Source organism: Pezoporus occidentalis, unplaced genomic scaffold (assembly GCF_034315485.1).
Source record: "Pezoporus occidentalis ecotype Australia unplaced genomic scaffold, CSIRO_AGI_Poc_V1 ctg29, whole genome shotgun sequence".
NCBI classification, from domain to species: domain Eukaryota; kingdom Metazoa; phylum Chordata; class Aves; order Psittaciformes; family Psittacidae; genus Pezoporus; species Pezoporus occidentalis.
This window is the reverse complement of record NW_026914829.1, coordinates 2,727,961-2,753,801: the sequence shown is the minus strand read 5'-3', so window position 1 is coordinate 2,753,801 and position 25,841 is coordinate 2,727,961. Positions and strand designations below refer to the sequence as shown.

Below are 25,841 nucleotides of genomic sequence, written 5' to 3'. Positions count from 1 at the left end.
AAATTAAGGCAATTGTAGAAATACTGCTTTTCAAAAGATGCCAGATTTAAACCGAGGTTTTACAATTTTAGCTTTAACCGAAGTCCATTTCACAAAGCTCAGACTAGACTCCTATATGTCTATGGATAAGCTGTAATGCCTAGATATTTTATGTTTAACTTTTATTAGCACAGTTTAAGGCTTCTTTCATTTATAACAGTAAGAAATGTTAATGAATGAAACAAACATATCTAAGGTCACATTACACACCACCTTAATTTCAATAGCAGAATCAAACAATCTGTTCTTAAGATACAGGAATCAGCAAGTGATTAGAGCAACGTACATCCCTTTATGATGCTTCTTAATCACTGCTTTCTGCTAAAAAATTTTCTGCTAAAAGTCCATATTTTTAGAGATCATAAGGGTTCTAAAAAGGAGAAAATCAGAAAAATGTGGTTGTTGGGTTGTTTTTTTTCTCAGTCTCCATAAGCCTTAAATGTTTTTGGCATTGCAACATCTTTTGCAGGAATTACTATATTTACAGAGACTACATTTTATCTGCAGAACCTTACACATCAAAGAACTTATACATTTGTATAAATGTCAATGATATCCCAAAACTGGGATTAAATAATGAAGGACACCATACTCAAATTGACATGTCTGTCCTAGACATCATATGAACTCCAATGACCAATAGTGGTGCTGGCTACTGGCACCTGTTCTTAAATTATTTCCTGCTTCTGTTCTGTAAGAACTTATTTCCATTTGTCTTCTATGAGCATCTTTCTACTCACCTCCTTGTCATGCATGTTAAAATAACATGAGAGGAAAGGGAAAATTACAGAAGCATCAGAAACAATATCAGGAATACAGTTAAAGATGAGCTTTGTTCAATAAAATATGACAGAGTGTTTCTGAGTGTGAATAGTTAGGTTTTCCCATTTGCAAGTGTTAAATAATCACATTGTTATAACAGAATTGTCAGGAGGAGGAAAGAAGGAGACAGCTCTTCTAGAAAGCTGCAGAAGTTGGGGTGTATTGAGCATAAGGAAGAGCAATAGGACAGAAGCAACAGAGAGAATGGAGGCTTGGCTTTCTTTTTGAAGTGTCTGTGGTCAGCAGTGTCTAGAGCCTGCAGTGAGAGGGACTGGAGAAGCCATAGCACAGATATAGACCCTTCCTTAGCCAGGCGGACACCATCTGCTCATCACTCTCTGACCTGATCTCCCAGCCAAGAGAGTGAGGTTTATGAAGGAATGGCTTTACACCTTGTGGAAAAGGACAGTACATCATAATCCATACACTGCTTCTTCTGCCATCCATTTGGAAAATGACAGCTGCTTACATTGTAAAATTCCCATTTGAAAAGACACCAAACTGCTATCAATCACATTAGGCAATTTCCTTCATTCTTCAAGTAGGCAATGTCCATACAAATACTGTAGAGACAGTTCAAATATAACTGAAGGCTTACCCAGTTTAGTTTCATATACTGTCCATGTAATCACTTTTTAATGCTCTTCCAAAGCTACAAATCTCTATACATGATAAAAGACCAGTTGAATATTGCTTTTTTTTTCTATAAGATGTTTTGCTGTCCTATTTTTAACAGAAACATAAAGCAACAGCTAATTTTTCTTTGCCTTGTACCTCATTTTTGTACAGTAACTTGACAGCTATGTATCAAGATGCATGCAAAATCTATTCTCTCATCTATAACATCCCAGTCATCTAGAAAACTTAAAAGCTAGACTTAAAGATGAATGGTAAATTTTGGGTTGGGTAAACATATAGCATTTAAAAGACAATGTCCCACTGAACCAAGTTCCTGAGGTATGCCAATTTCTTATGTAGCTTTAATGTCTCTGTTTATTCATTTAAATATCATGGAAAAAAAAAGTGCTATATTTATAATTTCTTTTTTAACAGTAAACTTAATATATAAAAAGCCAGCAATTAAAAAAAATTAAAATATAGAAGTTATAAATGTCCAAATTTCACCTGTTTTGGGGGAATGCAAGTGAGATCACTTTGATCTGAGGATATGAAAGAGCACATATGCAAAACTGCTTTCAAAATTTCAAGTTAATCTGAACATTGTCTGCCTCCTGTCTTCAAAACAATCAATCAACCACCAGACTGCATTATGAATAATTGATATATATTAAACATGGTGGTCAGAATACAGGTCAGAATATTTTAGCAAAACTTATTTGTGATGTGGCATTGAAAACAGACCTTTTCTGCATTAAAGCATTTCAGTCAATATTTGAATATATAAGCATAGAAGTCTTGAGTGCTGATGATCAGAGTATTGATTAAAATTTTTTTGCAAAGTTTATTTCTTACTGAGACGTTACCTTAATACGTCACATGTCCTTACTGGAAACTTGATGGACTTTGATAATTTTATTTGAAATATCTTTCAGGAAAGTATGTATAGCTATTACAATGCTTCTTATGGCCACACCACAGCTGATCTTCTCATCATGGTTATATGTCTACACCTACCACATTCCTTTGAGGTAGAGAAACCACAACAAAGCTGAGTTCTTTAAAATCCCAAAGGACTAAACCCAAGGAAACATTTTCAGTTATTAAAATAAAACTTAAAAAATAGTATAGGAATCTGTGTCTAAAATTGTGTTTCAGGACAATAACTCATCAGCCACTTAACTTAGAACATAACTTTTTTACACCAAAGTCTATGAAATTCTGCATTCTCTAGAGTTGTATTTATGACCAGACCAAGTCTGGCTCAAAAAGTCAGTCTCATTAGATTCTATAAACTTAACAGTAATATGCCTAAATTCCCAAGGGACCAAATTCATCCAGGACACTCACAGAATCACCATTCTTGCCTCCCAGTACAAGCAGACTTGCTTCACACAGCACAGTTGTGCAACTTTGGCAAGAGAGGGGTGAGGTGCCCAGCCGGGAAGTGATTGACTCTTTCACTTCAGGCTAATCTGAAAATGGAGTACCTCTGACCAGATATTTCAAAGAATTGTTGCTGATATTAATATTTTTGCCTGGTTTAGGGATTCTAGAGCTCAAATTCATGTGAGTTTTACACAGAGAACTTTAGTTCTTGACCAAGCTCCAGAACTGGGCAACAACCCAGGTATACCTCCAATAAGCATCTCCTAGGGCTAGACAGTAACATCAGTATGGTCAACGAAGGGATTTAGACATGATCTCCCATACTACCAACAAATGATCTCACAGCTGGGTAAGTCTGAACAAGGGTGAAGCTTTTTCAGTTAAAATGCCAGTGCAGTACTTCTAAAAAACCAAATAATTTCTTAGAACTTGACTAGAACTGGAAAAAATGACTGTGAACCAATGGGCTTTCAAACAGAATATTTCAAACCATATCAGTGGTATGGCATCTTCTTTCCCTCTTTTGTCTCAGAGAAATGAGGTCTTACAGTCACACAGTCAAGTTGGGGTGAGTTTCATCCATATCAATTTTTGCATGGACTTTCAGGCATATAATTTAAAGAGCCTTAAATAGATGTTGACTTTAAATTTGGGTAAGTAAACTACATAGGACATTGTGATAGATATATATATGTGCACTGCAGTCAGGATGTACTGGACAATCATGATGAAGGTAATGATGAACCTCCAAATCCATCTCATTAATGATGAAAATTGAAATGCACCTTTCATTTTTTATCCCCGTAGCTGATGTAACCTTTAGTTTTGCATGATTTAACTTAACAATTTAGCATAACAGAGTGGTGTTAAATGCAGCTGGCTGGAACAGACCCCCTTAGTAAGAACAGCACAGCCTCATGCATTACAGATCCTGTATCTCAGGTTCAGAAGCAGCTGGCCTATTGCCAAGTCCCCATCATTAAATCACAACTACAATACTTCAGACTAATCAAACAAGAAAACAAAAAGCAAAACCAAGAAAACCCCCATTTTTTATCAGAATTTATTGTGGTCATTGAAAGTCCAAACTGAACATTTCATTATTTAGATATAAAATATGAAGCTTGTGTCATTTAAGATGAAATGTTATGGATTTTCCGTCACTTAATGAACATACTGCCTTAATGTGGTAGTGTGGTGTGTTCCCCACACCCGATGACCTTTATTTCCCATAACTCTGCTTGAGTGATAATCATCAGTGGGGATGGTAATTGATACATCTGAGTCCTAGTGATATCCAGATGGAGGAGACAGATAACAACGCAATAATCAAGGGCTAATCTGAAAAATGTGCACCACTACTCCCACACCCTACCCATAATCCTGGTCAAGGTCGGTCTTAAACCAAGTTTCTGCAGTCTGTATGCAAACATGACTATGAGTTAATTATCTTACAAAGAGTTAACAGCCCAGGGCCTGTTAAGCTCTTCTTCACATCAGGATCTCCTGTGGACCAGGCTCATCTTTCAAGGCTACTTCTCAAGGTTGAGAGTTTCCTTGCTGCAACAGATTCTCAGCAAGTAATTAACAGCATGCTAAATTTTGAAATCTTAGTTGATATAAAGGATTGATTGTGCATATATAACCCTTTAGACGTATTGTTGAGTACATCTGAGACTAAGTCTGGGTTCAGCTGCACATAGAATCATCTTAGAAGGAGTTTAGAAAGCAAGGGGATCCTTTCTAAACCTCATGACTTAACAGGAGGGTCTCCCCATCAGTTTTGTCTGACTCTGTGCTCTATGCAGTAAATAATTGAGTGCACCTTGCCACTGAATCTTGTTAAACCACTGTCACATTTACCATTGAAATTTGTTAAATCACTGGTTTATATCAATAAATATATTGTTACTTCTCTCTTATGAGTGAAGCACATTACTCCATCCACAGCACTTGTACAAAATTATCTTAAAGGTGACCTTAAAAGAACACTAAATCAAAAGCTAAAATCTACCTGACAAAATCTGTAAGATTTTTTTGAAGACACACTAGCTTTCTCTTGTTTCTCCGCTCAAAACAAGGTAGAAGCTGACCTTGACAACTGCAACCTACAGAAAACACTTCTGAAATCAAGAGCAGCTGGAAACAATGCAGTACAAAGATATGAAATGCAGAAAGACATACCTTTCTTCACACAAAGTATTTCTTGCGCCATACCTTCTTCAGTTTATTCAAATCACTCAGCTATACTGCAATACAGCAAGTGGATAAAATCACTGATTCTCTGTCTCTTCTCCTTGTAGCAATGTCTGTGAAATGGAAAGGGGGACGCACATGTAGGTTTGTGAAGTCTTTTCAGCTGAAAACTGAGTAGTCATGGCTGATTAGTTAACCTTTTAAAAAGGGATTTGAGGGATTAAAAGAAAAACTTTCATGAAAGATGGAAGTATTCTATTCCATTTCTGTATTTAGATTTCGAAATTGTCCTGTCCTTTTAAGTTGACAGACATTCGTGCTTTTAAAGGCTGCAATGAGTTTTAAAATTTTTATCTCTACCAAAATGTATGTTGAACAATGATTGTGTTCACATTCATTTATGATTATAAGCTGAAAAATTGTATTTGTACTGCAGGAAACATGATCTTTCTGTGAAATGCACTAAGCACTAGGAGCTTTTACTGATTCACCAATTCTCACTGCATTACCATAGGAAATTACTTGAATAAAGATTTGATGCAGGTTATGATTGAAAAAGAATGCATCCGGATTTTCTCAGGTACAGAATGACTTCAAAAAACATTCAGGGAATTTATTTTATTATTTTTTCCTGCTTTTACCTGCTGATGGTGGATAATCCTTGGAGTGAAGTAGGTGAGTGTGGCTAGAAAAAAAATACATTCAAAGAGGTACAACAGAAATGATCCTGTCACATCTGCCTCATTATCATCTTTACCTCTTAAAGCACCTGATGCCTGATTTATGTTCAAGGTGGAGCATCTCAGTGCTAAATGAATGGGTTTTTAGTAAACATCATAACAGAATCAACATCTGTGTCTGTTCTCATATTCAGACCAATCATCTCATAAGCAACTGTCAACATCCTTTTGTGTTAGCTGGGTGCCTGTCACAGTCTTGTGTTCAAACGAAAGTAATTATCTTTTTGCATGCATTCAGTTTGCAAGCTGTCATATAATGATTCATACTGTTGATCTTAATGAAAGCAATTTTGATGGCAGACTCCCATCCTTCCCGTAAAGGTCATGCAGTTTGTGTTATGCCATGAACATGATGACCTCAGATATCATGAAGCTAACTGAATTATAAAAAGAACCATAGAACTAGATTATAATCTAGTTATCTATTTATTACCTGGCAGAGATATTATAGCCTTTTGTTTTAATTCCATATTCCTTAATCAAGTGAGATTCTCATGAACTCAGCTGCAGAGCTCAGGCACTGAATATGAAAGGTATAAATGCTTCTGTATTAGCAATCATGTGAAATAACTGAATCTCCACCCACTTGTTCCTGTTTCATTGACTTCTATCACTTTTCTTTACTAATAAAACTAGAGGTAGTTATTTCTTAACACGTGTTTCATAGCATTACTTTTGTGCTCAAGTAAGTCCAGAGCTGAAAGGAAAAAGGAGTGTAAACATATTCATTAATTTTACTGCCAAAACTACAGTTCAGAGTGTCTTCCCTGAGTGACAACTTAAGCTTGCTGACGCTTCACCCTTTGCTGATGTCCTACACTTGTTTCATTCTGAGCTGTAGTGGGCAAACACAGACTGGCTATTTCTTTAAAACATGAGAGTAAACTGACAGTGTATTGAATACAAGTGGTCTTGTTAGCCCACAACTGATCTTAGTGAATGAGTGAACCCATCATACTAAAAAGAAGAAAATTCATGCTATTGTTCTGTGGAATATAAATGAACAATGCCATTGTTAAATTTCATTCATCTTTAGTAAAATCTTTTCTTCCACTTCATTTTACCAACCCCATTTTGTTTTATCAGGTTTTCTTATCTGCATGTTTCCTTTTTCAAGGACCTCTTGCTCTTGACTACAGCAGCCCAGAAGCTTAGCTTGATAGGCGGTTTAGAACTGTGAATTAATTCTAATGTGGGTCTGCAAAACCTCTTCCTTTTTCTTCTTTTTTTTTCCTCTCTTTCTTTTTCAGCTCATTTCCTGTGTTTCTCTTTTTTTTTTTTTTTTAGTGCTTGTAGAAGAATCTGAAAGCTACAACTAAAGTGTGAGTTTCTTGCTTTCAAAGGTATTAAAAGTTTATGTTTTAAACACAAAAGTAAGCTGAAGCCAACAAGTGTGTACAAAGACCACCAATCTCGATAGGATCAATTTTTTTTTAAACTCAGTCTATGACAATAGTATAGTCTCACAGAATTAATGCTTATTTATTAACATAATGTGATCCTTAATAATGAACATGTTTTTCTTTGTTCCAAAGTATAGAAATCAAAATGTAAAAATAGTTGTATATGGACTTGGAATCTGCATTCTTGAGCTCTGTGTGAAGCAACTTTGTTAGTTCTGCTGGAATACAGGTGGGAACTACTCTTTCACCAGTTGAGTGCATTGAATGACTCACACAAACAGTGCATCTACAATTATTATATGAACAAGTGTAGTGATGTAGATGATGAATAGAAGGCTTAGCTTTCCTGATCAGAAAATATGCAAAGTACTGATTGGTTTTTTTTTTTGGTTTTTTTTTAATGTGCCTGATGGTATACATAGTTCTGCTTTAGCTATTGGCTGCTGGACAGGGATGTAGGACAAGACACTCTCTAGAAAGTTCATGTTGGAAGTAGACATAAAACTAACTGACCATGTATAGATTTAATATTTTAGTAAAATTTATTGTATTACTTATGCCAAGTATGCCTGTGAGATAAGTGAGTAGCTCAGATTGGGTAGGGAATACTGGCAGGTAGAGTTCATCAGAAGCATATGGAAAACTCTTTAAGGATCTGAAATTCCCCTTTCCAGGAGGGACTATCCAATAGCTTTTACCAAATTCACATGCTAGTCAGTTTTCAGAAAATGTACTTAAGCATCTGTATAACCTGCTTCCAGTCAAGAAAACTCTATTGGTGTCCAAAATCTAACCCTAGAGGAAGTAAGCAGAAATAGGGAACTGCTGGGGAAGCATAATGCATCCAGGAGTCCTGTACCTCCAGCAGATATTTGTAGAAACGAAGAATATCTAGGAGAGAGGTACCAAAGCATCTGGGAATGATTCCTGTAGGTTAAAATTGTATGTTACATTTCTTAATTTTAATATGCTCCTTGCACATATTGCTGTTAAAAGTTACCTCAAGTAAACGGTTCTCTGCTTTACTATTAAATGCCAAGAGAGACAAGAAATAACTGTCAAAAAACAGCTGGGTGTGAATGCTGGTGCTATCAGATCCCAGCTTTCTTATGGGTACAAACTAACAATCATCTGCAGAAGCTAAGGGGTCCAGTAGGAATTACAATACACAGTAATTAAGAGATTAGAAACATTTTAATATTTCGTTTCATCATATTCATAGGCAATTTATATTCATCTGTTCTTATTCCAGCGTTGTTGGAACTTTGGCTTACATTGTTCTCATTGCATTTCTGCCTTATTTAGAAGGCTACTTCTACCATCTAGATAAATGGGCTCTGTTATGGTGTATGTGATTATGTAAACTATTAGAAAAGTATTTAAAAATAATGACCTAATGTTTTAAATTTATTAAGTGACTATGAGATTTGTTCGTCTGCTCAAACAGCAAATAAGTGTCAGTAGAAGGACAAGAAAATAATAATTAAAAAAAAAATAATTATGGAGTCTTCCAAAATCTATGAAGCAGCAGTTGTACTACACAGTTAGAGACCTGTGAAAAATCTAAGTAAATTATGCTTATGATGAACAAGAAAACTCCAGGTGTACTTATAACCAATGTGCCTTGGAATTCTCATGTAATTTTTTAGAAAAACACTGGTATTATCACTCAGTTACTTAATTTCCATTATGTGAATGTATAAAGAAGAAAAAAGTGTGAGGTCATTCAAGAACAGTTGGTTAGAAGCTAACATAAATATGGTAAGCTCAATAAAACTCATTAGAAAATATGCATCTTAAAAACTTTTAATCACTGTGTGTCACATCTAATACCATCTACCAGCAGCAACCTAAGTATAACAATATTGTACAAACTCATCAGGTGGCGTGTAACAAGGGAAACTGGCTGTGAATAATTCCACGCTATCAAATAATATCAACTGACTGCAATCCTGAGAACAGGTCTGTGAGTATTACTTTTCACAAAACAGGATCTAAGGGGAGGCATTTTGTAAGCTTCTGCAGTTACAAATAGCTGCTCAAGCATTCATGTCAGGGTTCAGACAAAAGTTAGTGAGAGACTTCTGAGTTTCAGGAGTGTCTGGTGTAGACTCTATTTTATACCATGGAAGACAACTGTGATGGGAAAAACCAGAGCATCAACACAAAGAATTCACATTATTAGGCCAACCTTTATGCTCAGGTTCACAGCTCCAGTGCAGCAGTGAAAACTCACTTTTTTGAGCTCCCCAGGACACCTGCCTGGCCTGAGATTTTATGTAGGTAGCTACTATTTCTTACACACTATCTCCTGGCTGTATTTTATATATATATGTATATATATGTATATATATGTATATATATGTGTATATATATATATATATATATGAGAATTCGTATAATGTAATTTGGTTATAATATGGTTCTGTCTTTATTGGTACAGATGGAAAGCAGGTAATACTCTAGGAAAACAGTATCAGACTTTGCTTGTGTTTGACTGAAGTCTATTATCAATACTGTGATTAGATAAGTGAATCAGTTGGCAGGAGAATATGTGAACTGAACTCAGTAGCTATTTATACTCTATGAGATGTGATCATGAGATATCTTGAGAAACTTTGCTTTAAGCTTCTTGAGAAACTTTGTTTTAAGCTTTTGGAGAGAGACTATTAATATCATGATTTGATACTGGCATTGATACTGGCTTTTGCCCCTGCAAAATAAGTACTTTGCTGAAATTTTTTTCCTCATTACTGTTGGAAGAAAACATAATCGCAGGCTCTGAGGATTTGAACTAAATGATATATTAATAAAACTTCTCCTTGTTTATTTTCAGTTCATTAAACAAGGTATAGTTTTCTTTTTTTCCCCATGTGCATTACCATTTTGCATTCCTCTAACATGATGAATAACAATCCTTTCAGCATATATTATAGAGTGAATGGAAGAACTGACATTGACAAGGAGATTAAGCTGTAACAGTAGTATGAAGATTTGTACCACATCTATCTCATTAATACAGTGAAGAGAAATGCAGTTTGTGGAACCTAACTCACTTGGACTCCCCCTCCCCCCACCTTTTAATAGAAATAGAAGAAATAAGTAAGCAAACATACTTGAAAAGATAGTGTTTTGGTTGGAATTGCTGGCTAAAGCACAGCTTCTTTTGGAGGGCCTGATAATCATGGCAATATGAGTACTGATCAGTAGCGACCCCTTCAAGGACAAGGCTTAAGATCCGTCCCCCATCTTCAAAGTCTTTGTGTATATCTGCTGTATTTTGGGGGGTGATGAAAGCTGAGGGAACCTCCGTGGACTTTGCTCATGATTAATGCAGCAGACCTTGGTTGAACAAGCTCTGCGTGGGATTTGGAAAGGCAAGTTCCTTGTCAAACACAGGTCCCACAGCTCTGCATGGCAGATGGAAAGGATCTGGAAAAAAAGGATAAAATGAGATGGAACTACGTGGGTACTGTTAGGGTTCCAGTGCATCTCATTCACATAAGAACAGGCACACAGCCCAGTGGCACCCCTTGGGTAGATTTTGGGTCTCCCTCTCTGCTTGTGTTGCTCTTTCTCATCATGTCACTGGGTAGCTGAGGCTCTGCCAGGACACTGTGGCCAGACCCATCATGTCTGCAGCACCTCTTTCCCCTACAATCCTCTTTGGTAACATGCTCAGCCTTGTGCTGCATTGTTCCCACAGCTGGGTGACAAATTGCTGCCACACCACTCTCATATGCCCTCTCTCCCAGACATAGTGCTCCTCCTCCTGGTGGTCCACCACAGTCTGTATAGTGGTCTGCCCTTCAGAATAGAACAGAATGTGTATATATATATATATATATATATATATATATATATATGTATAACTGATTGTGATTAAAGGGCTTTCAGGCAGCAGCAGTGGGAACAACTACTCCTTTGAAAAAGAATATAAAGCTGACTGACTGATCCCATGCTATGCCTATGGCTCCATGCTATGCTTTCCCGTAAAAGTGGGATATGAAGCCACCTACTGATACACAGAACACAAATGAGGAAGCCAGAGGAGAAACAGTGCTGAACTCCTTAGCTTTGCTTTTAATGAGGATAGAAAGCAGCACAAAGCAAAATTCCCTTCTTTGTTTCAAAGTTGTTCATGTGGGAAGTCACAGGCAATAAACACATCTGTGCTTAATCTGCAAAGAAACCCACAGAGTACCTTGCGCTTTGCCAAAAGCAAGTGTGGCAGTTTCTTTACTGAGCTCCCAGTTTTCACATTTCACTTTCCAAACTCTCCCCACACCTGTGATTGGAACACAATACATACGTGTGCCTGGTTTCCAACATCAGTCTTTCTTGGGTGACATTTAAAAAGGTTTTGAAATTGAGTTGCACTGGCTCAACTCATTTCTGCTTTGTTCCAGCAGCACTTGTGTATATAAATAACAGTTTGTATCCCCTGACAGCTCCCTGAATTGGAATGGCACTTGTGGTCAACCACAGCAGAAAGAGCAGAAGGGAAATACTTTGGTCCCACAGGCATAATCATGCCATTTGTTGACTAGTAAAGTGGGTGCTTGTGTTGCAAGTGATTGGTTTCAGTGATGTCCTTTTGCCTGCTGTAATCACTATCAGCTTTTCTGTTGTGCTTCAGAAAGATGGCACATCTGCTGTATTATCTCTTGATAGCTCTAGTCTCTCAAAGGGAAAAAATGCAGGTAAGAAAAACAGCGTTAGCCCAGAAAGGTTGTCAAGCATTGGAACAGGCTGCCCAGGGCAGTGGTTAAGTCGCCATCAATGGAGGCATTTAAAAGACTTATGGATGTGGCTCTTAGGGACATGGTTGGTTAGTGGTGAACTTGGCAGTGCCAGGGTTACAGTTGGACTTGATGATCTTTTCCAACCCAAATGATTCTACAACTCTATGATTTTCTGACTAAATTACTTCAGAGCTGAGATTCAGGTAAGCCTTTTAAAAGATGGGTTCGCCTTTGCTAACCTTGACTTGTGCCTTCAGGAAGAAGGCAGACCTGTAGCTCCTGCTGCTTTTCTATAAGTGGCCAATTCTCCACCAACAGTACCTGGTAATGTCTCAGTTTAGTTGTTCAGGGATTGATAAGGAGATCCTTCTGCAATACTGCAGCCAATGAGGACAAAATTCCCATTCTCTTGTTGGTATATAGAACTAATAATAGTTGTATATGTTATTCAGCTAGAAGGAATTCAGAGCTTCCCTATTTTGTATGTATCTCTCTTCTGCTATAGCACTGATCACATTTGTCGAATAAATATGGTCTCAAGACAAATGTTAGAATAGACACAAAAAACCCCAAATTAATCAGAAAGATTTTTAAAATAAATCTAATTATGGGTAACTATAGTAAATTAGCAACTAAAAGTCTAACTTCCAGGTTTGAAAATTGTCATTGCTATCTTTTATTATTTTTTCCAACAAGTGCATAGAGAAACTTGGAAGTCCTCATTTTTTCCAAGTTTTTCTGTTTGAGGGGAATAAGATGGGTGAAGGGGGGTTGTGTGGACTTCCATGAGATGTACAGAATCTGGAAGTTCCACAACAATGTTGTGTTTTAAAAATGAGAGAAGCTCTTAACATTTTAGCAGTCTAACTCCCTCATATGTAGTTAGAAAGATTAATATTTGCATATTATTATCTTTGCTGACCAGCAGTATGACAAAATTCCTTTCTTCATGTGATTCTATTTTATTTAACCAAACTACTCTTAATTTTTCTTACCTATGTGTTATCTTTAGTACAGGAATCAGGCATGTGTTGTAACTGCTGTGTATGAACTCAGAAAGGGAATGGGGTAATATAATTTGCTTCCCTTCATTGCTTTGACCCAGTCATGTAGAGACTCACTGGAAGATGATGTCTGTATTCACAATCCTATTGTCCCATAAAATTAAGAAAACCAAATTGAAGATAGAATACTTTGTATAAATTCCCCAAACAATGTAGAAGACTTCAAGGAGTATCTGATTTTATATTGTATTATGGAATAGAAATAAAATAGAACAAGCTGAGCTTATGTAACTATGCAATACAAAAATTGATTGCAGAATTGTTTCCAGTTGGTGACCCCTTGTAGCAAGTTGCCAGAAAACCAGATCTTTCTTTATAATAGTTGTTACCTTAGAGCAATAAATAAATAGGTAACATATGACCATGGGTTATATACCTGAAGATTCATTAATACAATGTCAGTTAAGAAATTTTATATTTATTTATAAATTACCTTTCAGGAAACTGATGTTTATTGCTTTTATCCTCATTTGCAGAAGGCTTGCCACAATAGAGCACTGTATTCTATACAGTAAACACATTCCAAGCCTGCACAGGAAGAATTTTAGGTGAAAGTACCATTTTCCTTTTAGTTTTATTTTATACAGGACTTTTTTCTTATTCTGTAGACAAATACCGAACTAAATAGATTAAATGAATTCAGCCTGGGTGAACACTATGATGTTGTTTATTCAAACTGTACTAAGCATGATAAAATACAATCTGGTGTCTGCCACACACACATAGTTCAGATTCCTTTGTTTCTTAAATGTTAGTTGTTTGATAAATAAAAATAGATTAGCTATTCTGTTGTTTGTTTTTTCTGGAAATGTCACTGTCTATTTTGACAGAAAATAGAATACCTTGTATCCGCAATACCTGCTTTCAAGGCAATTGAGAAACTGAGATTCAAAGAACCTCATTCCTAACACTTGATACGGTCAATAGTAAGAAACCAGCTAGGTTCTGTTTTGAAGAAAATGTCACTTAGATTTACCTATGTTTTAACAAATCTTGTTAAAAAGATAATGCTACAAAACCTGAAAAGATTTATAATAACTGAGCAGGAAAAACAAAACCATAACCCCCTTAGTCAAATACATAGCCATTTTAATATGTTGAATTAACATACTGAATCATGATAGCTTTTAGTTACTAACCTCAGATGGGCAGTGACATCTTTGCTGTTGCAAATTATTGAGAATCTAGACAGTATAGTTCATATTCTATTCAATAAAGATTTGATAGAGGTCTAGAAAAGAGCATAAAGAAATTAAGTGGAGAAACAGGGTAGGAAGAAAAAGAGAGAGAAAGAGGGGTGAAAAAACCCACAATAAGCAGAATAGAGACAGAACCTTCCCTCATGTCTGGCTCACTCTTTGTTTTTCTATTTCAAACCCAGAGTACGTTCCTTTTGTGAGAACGCCCTTCTAGAGTCACTCAGAAAAAAATCACTACCTGGGCTGAAAGATAAGTATTGACAGAAATTCACTGTTGTGAATAAAAAGTACAGGTGACAGCAATAAGAGAAGTCATGATCTTAATAAAAAATATGAAATTGCTGTCTGTATTCCAGCTTTTTTGCTTTTTAAATGCCACAAAAATATGTAAGGATAACACCCTTGTGATGCTGAATTTCTCCAGTATTTCTGTGCTTCCACTGAACACTGGTTCTGATACTGTTACTTCTCCTTCTCAGTCTTGTTTGGGGGGGGAAGACTTTAAGCACATTCATGCATAGCTTATAGGAAGGGAAAATAGTGCATTTTCATTCAGATAGAATATTTTCTCTTTAATAAACAGGTGTCTAATTTTAATATCTCACAGTATCTGCTTTCTGATCAAAATGTCATAATTTCTTTGTGCTCTTGAATCTTAGTCATTTTTTGAAGTTTTTTGCTTTTTTTGAAAGCTGCAAATATTCAAGCTGACAATTCAAATTAGGTGGTTCATTCTATTTGAATATTATTGGAATAGGAATTACAGTATGTAGATATAAAATAGCAACAAAAGAAGTGCAAAATTATCCATCTATCTCCACTATGTTTCAGACTTGAAATGGACCCTTGCTTAGTCTGAGTGATGACGGCTGTAAAAAAATGAGCAGTGCAAAACATAACTTTAGATTCTCATAGGAGTGAAGTCTGCAAAGAATTTAGAGGCCACCTATGTACAAGGCACTATGTAATAATGCTCATATGAGTCACTTAACACTTCCCATTTGTAAAGTCCAAGCAATCTTACAAATGTGTAACTACTGTCACCTCTGCCTATATAGATTTGCTCACATTCACTGTAACTATACAACACAGCAAGAATCAGGCTGTAAGTTATGGTCATACTGTGCTGCTGTAAAGTTTCCAGCTGAGTGTTAAAATAGTTGCTGAGCTATTTACCAGGATGGCAACAGTAAATATACTGTGTGAAATTCTGCTGCTGTCAGTGTTTATGATAAAAAGCCCACTGACTTAAATAAGGCTAGATTTCACTTCTCCTACACTTCATTTTCAGTTAGAATCTGTATGAAGAGTTTTAATGTGACTAGCAATTAAGACCTTAAGGGGGTGTCCTGGGTTCAGCTGTAACAGTCATTTTTCTCCTTCTTAGTAGCCAGTGCACACATTGAGACATTCAAAGCAACATTTTGTGTTGGCCTCTTTAAAGTTTTATAGAGGTATGCTGCATCATTACAAACTCTTCTGAATCTTTCCTGGGAAGAGGGGAAGAAGGGAAGAAAGGCAGATGGGTGGGGGAAGAGAGAACAAGACACTAGGCTTGGGTTTGTTTCTTTGCTTTTTTCTTTAAACATCTCTTCAAGTACTTAGGTGGTGGTGAGTCACAGTTCTGTACACAGCTTTTTTGAATAAACTGTTTTTTAAAAGATGGCCTTCCTGAAGTTTTTCATTCCTGTGTAGGAAAATGTGATTTCCTGTGGTATCCTTGGAGCATGTACAACATCAGTAATCCTACAACCCTTCTGAAGCATTTAGGACTGTCTTTTATTATTATCTAAAAATAGCGGCATCTTCAATTGACCATATTTTCTTGAACTGCTGTTTAGTTGCTTAGTTTTATTCTCTGTTTTCTCTGAGCAGCAGGACAATCAGCAGTCTAGTGCCAATCAACATGGCCTGTCCTCAGGAAGCAGCAGCAGAAGAGGAGACTGCAGTTTTGCATTTGTTCACTTGGCCTTCCATGTCTCTTCAAATTCCTCCTCCTCCCTTTATTTTTAATACAATTGCACTTGTCTCTCTGGGAATCTCAGAAAGTAACTGTACACAAGCTTTCCCCTGGTGCAGATAGAAGCTGGTTGATGGGAGGAAAGTTTGTCTTCACTGCGAGTGGAGTCGTTTGCTAGGTAAGCTCAGGAGAACTCTTGTGAACGAGCAAGAAATAGCTCATTTGTGGTGACTCGAAACCTGGGCATGAAAGAAGGTTTAGATGTCTTGCCTCAGTAGACAAGCAACTTATAATAATTTCAGTGGGCTTTTGGTTAGTCCTTAGTCTGTACTTAGCATATTCAATAGAACCAAAATGGTTTCATAAACCAAACCACAACTAAATTCTAGATGGATATTTACAGTAACTGTAAACAGTCATTTCAAAGAATGTGTAACCAGCAAATTTGTCATTCTTTATTAAATTCCATGAAATCTCTCTCCCATAATGCCCAGCACCAAGTAAATAAAATGCTGACCTTCTAAGCCAGGACATCCTTCAACCAGTTCCCATCTTGCATTTTTCATTAAATTGTTCCCACTTGTAAAAATGCCATGGTATAAGATGAAGAGATTTTTCTTCATCTTAGTATCAATCTATACAATTAGTTTACGATGAGCAGGAGTTTTGTGGTTTTGTTTTTTGTTTTTGTTTTGTTTTTTTCTTAGAGGAAGAATCACTAAGTTGTATTGTTGGTATTCTCAAACTGGTTTTGCTGATAAATATTAAATTATTCCTCCCTTCTTCATTTAGCAAACCTGTCAGAGATTAAACAGATATACAGGAGGTGGCAGAAGCAGCACACAAAATTTGGATGGTGTGCTTGGCACCTTTTAAAACACTTGGTGGAGCAGATGACAGTTTAAAGAAAGCACCCTAATTAGTATTAGTCATGGACAGATGCGGAAGAACTTTGAAAACTGGAAATAGAGGAGGTAATTAAAAAACCTGTGCTAAAGAAATGGGATTCTCTCAGCTGGGCAAAATTCCCCACAGAAGCCAAAGTCCACATTGTATTGTGCACAAAATTTTAATGTTAGCGTGTAAAAACTCTCATATGTCATCTATCTCCCCAAACTTAAGTGTACCAACCATTTTTAGAGCAATGAGGCTTTGAACCAAACAGCAGTGGAAACACCAATATCTGCTTCTGTTGAAGAAATCAAGCTGGCTTTACAGCTGTGCCTTTGAGACCACCTTATCTTGATATTGTGTTCCCATGCTACATATTCCTGAAATTGAGACTCTCGCTTTCACTTAAAAACTGCACAGAATACTTCTGGGAATGCATTGGTCAGCTAGAAATTTTCTAATATTAAGCATTATGGGTATTGTTTCAACTACAGTAAGGGCGTTATTTTAAAAGCTCTGACAGAATACCTCATAGCAGAAGAGACAGTCTGGGACAAAGAAATCCATGGGGTTCTGCAATACAGTGAACAAAAAATCCATTATGGAGAAAGAAAGAATCTAAGGATACATAGGAGATGGCAAGAAGCTCATACAAAAAGGGAAGGAGGAAGTACAGGTAAAGTCCATGGTGGTGTTCTGAGTAGACAGTAGATCACAATTTTATTTAGAAATTTCCTTTCGTTGTAATGGAAAGTAGGAAAATTCTCTGATTTTTTTATTATTTCTGAGGTATTTATTTTCCTGTTTCATAAGGAAACCTAATTGTTTGCTGATGGGTTTGGTGTGTGCTCCACTTCTTTGTCATAAGTCAGTGAGTCAGTAACCAGTAAATGCATTTTGACTGAAAAGTCCTAGATTCTTTCAAGAAGAATTCAACTAATAGCTCCTGCAAGACTAACCATGTGGCTACATTAGTATTTCACAGGACAGTGGGTCATCATTGAAAACACCTTTGGAAGCTCCTGTTGAATTCTATTGACTCAAATTGTTTTCAAAGGCCACACTGTCGTGCGAAACTTATTCTCCCGCTCAAGTTTATTTATTCCCTGCAGACCTTCCAAAGTGCCTTTGCTTCCAGTATGAAACCTGTGCTATCCTCTGGCTCCTGTTTGGTTTTCTTTGGTTGTTGTCTTCTCTTCCCTTTTGTGCTATTAGTTGCTTTGGAAGTAAAAGAAAAAAAATATAGAAGAAAAAAAAAGTATAAAAAGAAACTGATTTCTTGATAGAGAGAAGTTTACCGGATAGTTAATGGAAAGAAATTACTTGGTTTTGTCAGAAGATACATATCTTGTGTTGACAGACTTAACTGCTTAACTTGATGTGTTTGGTTGCTTGAACTGAAAGCTGTTTAAAAGGTAATTATGGTGTTCTTATAAAAAACTTATGAGACTGGGATTCCTTGATGCCAAATTTTTTAACAGGATACTTTGTGATGCCTTATAGCTTTTATAAGGAATACAGGATTCTTAGTGTTGTTTCAAATATATAACAGATTTACAAGCAATTTATGAAGTTTAATCAGAAAAATAAAGTGCCTCTAACGTATCTGGGATATACACACAGGAATGTAAAATACACATAAAATAAAGTAAAAGTATGCTTAAGGGGCACTTTCATGTTTATTTATGAAGTACATTTCCCTCTCTATCCATCTTCTTAGGTATGGTAGAACACTTGGTTAGCACAAAGATTGCTGTGCTTTAGAATACTTATTTTTGGCATAAAACCTATTTATACCATCTTGATTGTGGCTGAAGTTTGTGGCTTTCTGTGACTCATTGTGATCGTAGCAAAGGAGAAACATGAATTAATCCTCTTATCTAATCTGACAGTCAACAGCTCTCTTTGTTTGCTCCATCAGCCACACAGTCCTTGGCCTTGCTCATAAATCTTTTGTTCTTGAACACATATCTGTTTTCTATGCATTGTTTTTCAGCAGGTATCTGCAAGGACTCAACTGTCCCTGAAACTTAATCTCTTCTCTGCTGTTCTTCAAATACCCATTCTTCTTCTGCTCTATCCCTATTTTTTTCAGAACACATGGAAATTGAAGACGTATCAGGTGATAATTTTTTTGTATGACCAGCTTACACCTACTCGAGAATAACCCACATCTTTACATTTTTGGGCTGCTTCCACTGCTGCCTCAGTTTCCATCACAGACTTTACTTGTATTTCTTGTCACAGCTCCCTTTCCCATTCATTGCTCTGCTCTCGGGCTCCTTCATTTACTCTACTCAGCAGACTAATTTCAAATAACGCCACTTATGAAGTATCATTCTTTATTTGATTAAGCACTGTGTAATCAAAACCACAGGCTTTGGATAAATTTTTGATGATTGACTGAAGGTTTTTGGTGGAAAGAATTCCATATGAAATAAATAATTATCATAAAGTGAATCAGAGAAATCAGGAAATGAGTACATGTTGAATAGCTAGTGAGAAAGTAGCATCTACAAGTGAGCTAACAAAATAATAAAGAATTTGTTGCATATGAAAATGACTCAGTTCCAACAGAGGGGAGTGCTCTGAATGCCACTTGGGCATAGGTGGGTCTGAAGCCGTTGCTAGGGAAATGTGGTTCTACAGAATAGAATACCTCACTTTCTGTTAGAAATGTCTCAAATCTGATTAAGAACATCAGAAGAAAAATAATCTGTTGATTAATCCTTATCATGTTTCTTCTGTTAATGCATTTCTGACATCTCAAACTTTCTTTCATATGTGTATGATGTTCTGTATTCTCTCTTGAAATTTACTCTGTGAACTTTTCGTACAAATCCCTTTGTTATTATGGGAGCTGAAGACTAGAAACCCATTCTTCTTCACACTCTTTTTTCTTTCTTTTGACCACAGAAAGGGTTGGGTTTACACATAAAATTACCAGTGGATTAACACCAACTAGCTTTTACTACGTTTTACTAGTTAGCAAAATATAAGGTACAGGAAAAAAGAGACACTGCTATTTCAGACATATCACCTTCCATTTGGATAGCAAATTCTGCAATCAATCCTAAAGAATGCAAGTAACCAGTGAATTAGTATATAAATAGTTCCTCAAAAAGTCTTTTGCCTCTGCCAGCTCTTAGCATCCTGAACTCTTATGTCTGAAATGTTGCGCCATAGAAAAGACTAGGAGGGGGAGACTGGGCATATCGTGTTGGCCATGGGCTGCTAATAACCAGTGCTCTTTCTGACTGCTCAGGCAAATGGAAGTACTTTCCTTCAGGATGAAATCTAGGCCTTTAGGGCTGGCGTTACTCTGGCTCTCAAAACTTCCCCCACAAAGTACTAAAAAAATAAGTTATATCTCCCATATTATTTGAGCCCTCTGAGTAGGTTTTTGGGAATTCAGGTGTGATATATCTGGATTTAGCAGGACAGAAGTGGACCTCTGATGATAAGTGCGCTTAAATCATAACCTCCAAACTCTCATGCCACATCAGCATGGAGTGACATCTGGAGAAAGAATAGACACCCCAAGCCATATGTCATGTGGATTGAAGGAGATACCAGTAACAAAAACAAAAAAACACAACAAGGTGTAAACCTTTTGCTTTCATATTCCCCAAACAATGGCACTTGACTCTGCATTTTGCTAGCCTGCAGCCCTGATGTCCTTGAGCTCTCCTTGGTAATACATTACATCCTTGCACCCCCAAAACACACATCTGATAGCATAAATATAGCCAAAGAGATTAATGTATGTGTTAGGTCAAGCTGGACTAAACCAGCGCTTCTGATACTGTGACAAAGTGATACAGTCTCTGCTCCACTTGTTAGACAAAAGCCGCAGCTCACTGACCTTGGCAAAGCACTGTTTGACTTGACAAAACAGATGTGGTTGTTAGCGCTACTTTCATTTCTCCTGAATGCAGTTCAGAGTCAAGTGTGCCACAGAAACTGGCCCTGGCTGCCTGTGAAACTCCACTGCTGGTCATCGACTACTCATGAGGGTTTGAACATTCTGTTTTCTCTGATTTAAATCATTTCAGGAAATACTTTAAAGACATAAATAGCTGTTAGGTTTCAAGTTTATTAAAAAACAGTGGGAATCATGCTTCTTCTTTCTATCTGCATATTTTCAATCATTCCTTTATTGTGTGTCCATAATAGTATGTTAAAATTTTACTCTGAAGAGCAGCATAAGGACAGAAGAAATGGTAGAAAAATTCAAATTTAAGTACCTCTGGAAATCTGATCTAAGACCCAATTTCAGTTGCATGATGTGTGAAATATTTATTGAATAAATTTAATGTACTAATAAGTTTCTTACACTGTATCATTATTAAGAATTACAAAATAAATTCCTAAGTGAAGCTCTGATAAGTAATTTTTAATTCCTTTATGCAACCATTGTCTAATAGAAAACTTTCTGAGCTAATTTGTGTGTGTACTTAGCTATTCTAGGGAAATCAACAGCTAATTCAATGCATTTAAATTTTAGTTTGTAGCTTAAATGCTTTCATGAAAAATCCTTTCCCTATGGGGAAAATTAATGACTCATGTGTTTTGATTAACTAACATAAACGCAATGGAATTGTAGAATAGAAAGGATAATGCAAGTCTCTTGAGCTTGAAAGAATAAAATTATCATCAACATAAAGCTGCATCCTTCCCACTCACTGTACTCTCTCATGTGGTTTTACCTGATGCTTTCATCTGCTCTTTTTGAAAATCGTGTTTTAAAATAGTCTGCTTCTATCCAGGTGTAATATTTAAAACCAGCACCAATAAGACACTATAAGTTTCCATATATGAAGGTGCTTTTTTTAGTATTGAGGTTATGACAGCATATTACTTGCCCAAGAATATTAATGACCACTGGTAACAAAGCAACCAGCCCTTCCCATACAGAACCTAATTTATCCACAAAGCACAATAAATTACAAGAAACTAAAGTGTAAGATCAAATAGCCTTAACATTATTTTTTCCTTTATTACTTGATTATAGCCTAAGTGAGGCACCTCAGCTCCTTCTGTGATCAACAGAGAGAAAAGAACATCAGAGAGATGTTCATAGTATGTGAAATGAACAATCTTCTGGAAATGTCTTTGAGGTGATGCAGCTTAGATTGGCAGTTCAGTTTTTACATGGCTGCAATGAGCTGAAATGAATACCACATTAACTAGACAAGCTTTGTACAGGAAATCCTAAGGGGTTTCAGTGACAAGACTTTGTCTTAGTTTTAGTCTGCTCAAATATAGACAAATACAGACTAAACTTCATGTAGCTGTTATATCATAATTAGCATCAAAGTTGTTCTAAGGCCTCACTGAGGCCTCGGAGATATTTGGGCACAGGGGTGCCTCACCTGAATGCCAAATAGGCTTGGGTAGAGTAAACCTTTACCTACGGCAAAGTTCATGGGTAAGCATGCCTGAAGATGATACTCACTAGCAGTGCTGAGGGACCTGAGCACATTGTTCGAGAGGAGCATAGGGACCTGTGACTGCTGTGGCAATGAAGCAGCTTTTCTCCAGCCCACAGAAGGAAGGCTAACACCTACATCTTATGAATGCATAAGAAACACTTAGCCTTAGATCCACGGGGCAAAAGCTAGCCCCTGGGACCAGTACTTCCCTCCTAAACCAGGGCTGGGCTTGCTGCTGCAGGCTGATGAAAACTTATACTACTGACTGGAAATGTACTGGTTTCTTTTGATGTAGCATGTCTGCTTCAAGCTGGCTTTTGTCTTTAGGTCTACAGCTATTTTAGTAGAGTTTATTCTGATAAACCTTTGTCCCTTTTATTTGCAGATAAAGCAGACTTTAACAAGAAGTGTGCAAAAACATATTTTAAAGTAAAAAGAAAAGTACTGTTCATCTTGACCTTAGACTATATTGTCTGAATGTGTATGAATCAGGAAATAATGCACCATTTGAATTTGAATATTAAACATATTAGTCCTTGGTAACTCAGTTACCATGAGGTCTGTAATTAACACCACCTCTCCTTCAATAAAATGGGACTCTGATGGGTTATTTTGTCAGCAGGCTTGTACGCTTGTTATTTGGCACTTGCTATTTTGTGTCACCATAGAACAAAAAGTATTCAGAAGATGGCTTCTCTCACACCTATTGGTAGAAATGAACATAGAATCATTGGATTATAGAATGGTTAGGGCTGGAAAGGACTTAAGATCATCTAGTTTCAACCCACCTGCCATGGGCAGGGGCGCTTCACATTAAACCATATCACCCAAGGCTCTGTCCAACCTGGCCTTGAACACTGCCAGGCATGGAGCATTTACCAGTCCTTTGGGCAACCCATTCCAGTGCCTCACCACCCTCGCAGTAAAGAACTTTTTCATATCTAGCCTAAACTTCCCCTGTTTAAGTTTGAACCAGTTATCCCTAGTCCTGTCACTACAGTCCCTGATGAAGAGTCCCTCTCCAGCATCCCTATAGGAGCCCTTCAGATACTGGAAGGCTGCTATGAGGTCTCCACGCAGCCTTTTCTTCTCCAGGCTGAACAGCCCCAACTTTCTCAGCCTATCTTCATACGGGAGGTGCTCCAGCCCCCTGATCATCCTCATGGCTCCTCTTTGGACTTGATCCAACACCTCTATATCCTTCTTATGTTGAGAACTGCACACAGTGCTCCAAGTAACATATATTTTATCTTCTTCTTCCTTTTCTTAGCTGTTCAAAGCTGCCAAAATTATGTAATTTGAGATAGTTTAGGCAGTTATTTTTCAGGATGATAGGTCATTTTTCACAGAGAAAACTTACTGAAATTAGAGGGCTTCTGAGAAAGAGCTCCTCCAGCTCTGGGGTGCACAATCTGACTCTGCATGTCTGTAACATCCCTAATAAATTCAATAAAACCCCATCAATATTCATCCTTCTCAAGAATATGTAATTGAAAACGCAACTTTCTTTCCCCCTTTATATAGTTATTGGAACTAAGAAAGTCAAAAGAGTAGGTCAAAGGAGTTCTTCGTAAGTTTAGACTACTCCCTCTAACAATATTGCAAGGCTGTGATCTGGTTAGCTGTTTAAATTGTTACTGTCCATTCGTACTGCTATGCCCACAAGGAGGGCAATAAATACCTAGCTAAAAAATCCTCTCAGTTACTTACATAAATGGCACCTTTTCCATTGTGCTCATCTCTGCTGGAAAAGGCTGGTCGATGCCTTCTGGCCATATGTGTAGCTGTGACTCTGCTGTTTGATCTTCCTCATCCTCAGCTTTAATTATGCTTTATTCAGCTGTAGCCATTCTGATGACAACAGAATGCTGTTGACTGAGCATGGGGAGGCAGAGACAGCCCTGACGTGCACACTGTGCAACAGCTCTGGATGCTTCACATCAACCCATACCTGTCAGTTAGTAATGTTGACTACTTAAAAGTTGACAGCTGTTAACCATTTTTGAACTGGGAAGGAGAAATCATGTCATGATTGACATAATCTACTTAGTGAGTTTATCCTGATGTCAAAAATGGAATATGCTTGGGAAACACCATTGCTTTTCCTCTTCAAAAAGATATGAAATGAAAAGCATATCTCATAAACCCAGTAGACCCTCTTTGCAGTGGTCTGATTGTCAAGTTCATGGTTTTGGCCCAAACTGTAAAGAGAGCAAGCACAAACTTAGGTTGTTGACAGGCTGCAAGGAAATGTTTCATCCTTTACACCAAGATCTATGTCCAAGTCATTACACCACTGTTACACATTATTATAAACAGGATTTTCTCCTGTTGATCTGTATAAGATCACCAGTTTGTGGGTGGAGACTCAAAGGGAGGCTTGTATTTCCATTGTTTGTGGCTGTGAATTTTAAATAGGAATATTGATGCAGAAAGGACTGTTAATATGAATCTTTTTCACACATCATCTTGACTGCACCCTGAATTTAAGAAATACTTACAGATTTTATGGCTGGAGGTAGGGCAACTCTCTGATATTCAACCAGCATAAAGACAATGCTGAGATAAATGAAGTACGTGTTCTCAGTTTACAGTAAAAAATATGTCTTCGCATGGTCTTAAAGAGAAGAGGAGAAAGTGTGGATGTGGTCTAGGCCTTTTAATTCCTCTACTAGGGGGATGTTTAGGACACCTGTGGGACCCAGTGCAGCCGAAGAGCAAAAAAAACCTAAACCCCACAACCTTGTTTTTGAAAGAGACAGAATAACCCACTTGCCAGTAACTGTCAGGCATGAAAATATTTTTTCCATTCATGTCCATCCTCCATGCTGCTGCCCCACAAAACCAAAAAGCTCGATCGGAATCCTGTCATCATATAATATTCATCTCTGAAAATGGGACCTACGATGTGGCCTTGAGGTCAAGTGGTATAGCAAAGCTTGCCATAGCTCACTCCCTTCCCTGATCCAGACAGCCCAGCTCTGTCCAGATTACATACTGGAAATAATTCCTGGCTCATGTTACTCCTCAGACCTTTCCTGGTCATTGCCTGATAGTTGCTACAGCCCTAAAACTAGCCCGGCCATGCCTGTAAGTCTACTTGGAATGAAAATCTATGAATGATAGGGACTGTGCTGAGCTGGTGTCTTGGCCCTGTTACTTTATTGATTTGCACTTGCCTTTGTGCCTCCTGCATGTATTTTCCTCTGTTTTGCCTCCAGGCTGGCCCATCATATTAGCTACTTCAATGTCTTTATGAAAGGATATGTTCAGAGCAGATGATATGACTATTTTAAACCTCTACTTTTCTCTTTTTCTTCTTATTTGTTATCTCATTAAT

At 37.1% G+C, this 25,841-nt stretch overlaps 1 long non-coding RNA gene across 1 annotated transcript; it reads right to left on the bottom strand.

Moving 5' to 3' along the window:
* Positions 1 to 13,808: 13,808 nt before the first annotated feature.
* LOC134167522 (uncharacterized) lies at positions 13,809 to 14,802 on the bottom strand. The gene is made up of 2 exons (XR_009966213.1): positions 14,616 to 14,802; positions 13,809 to 14,247 (listed from the first exon to the last, which is right to left on the bottom strand). It is a non-coding gene; the product is annotated as an uncharacterized LOC134167522 (long non-coding RNA).
* Between the last annotated feature and the right edge of the window lie 11,039 nt (positions 14,803 to 25,841).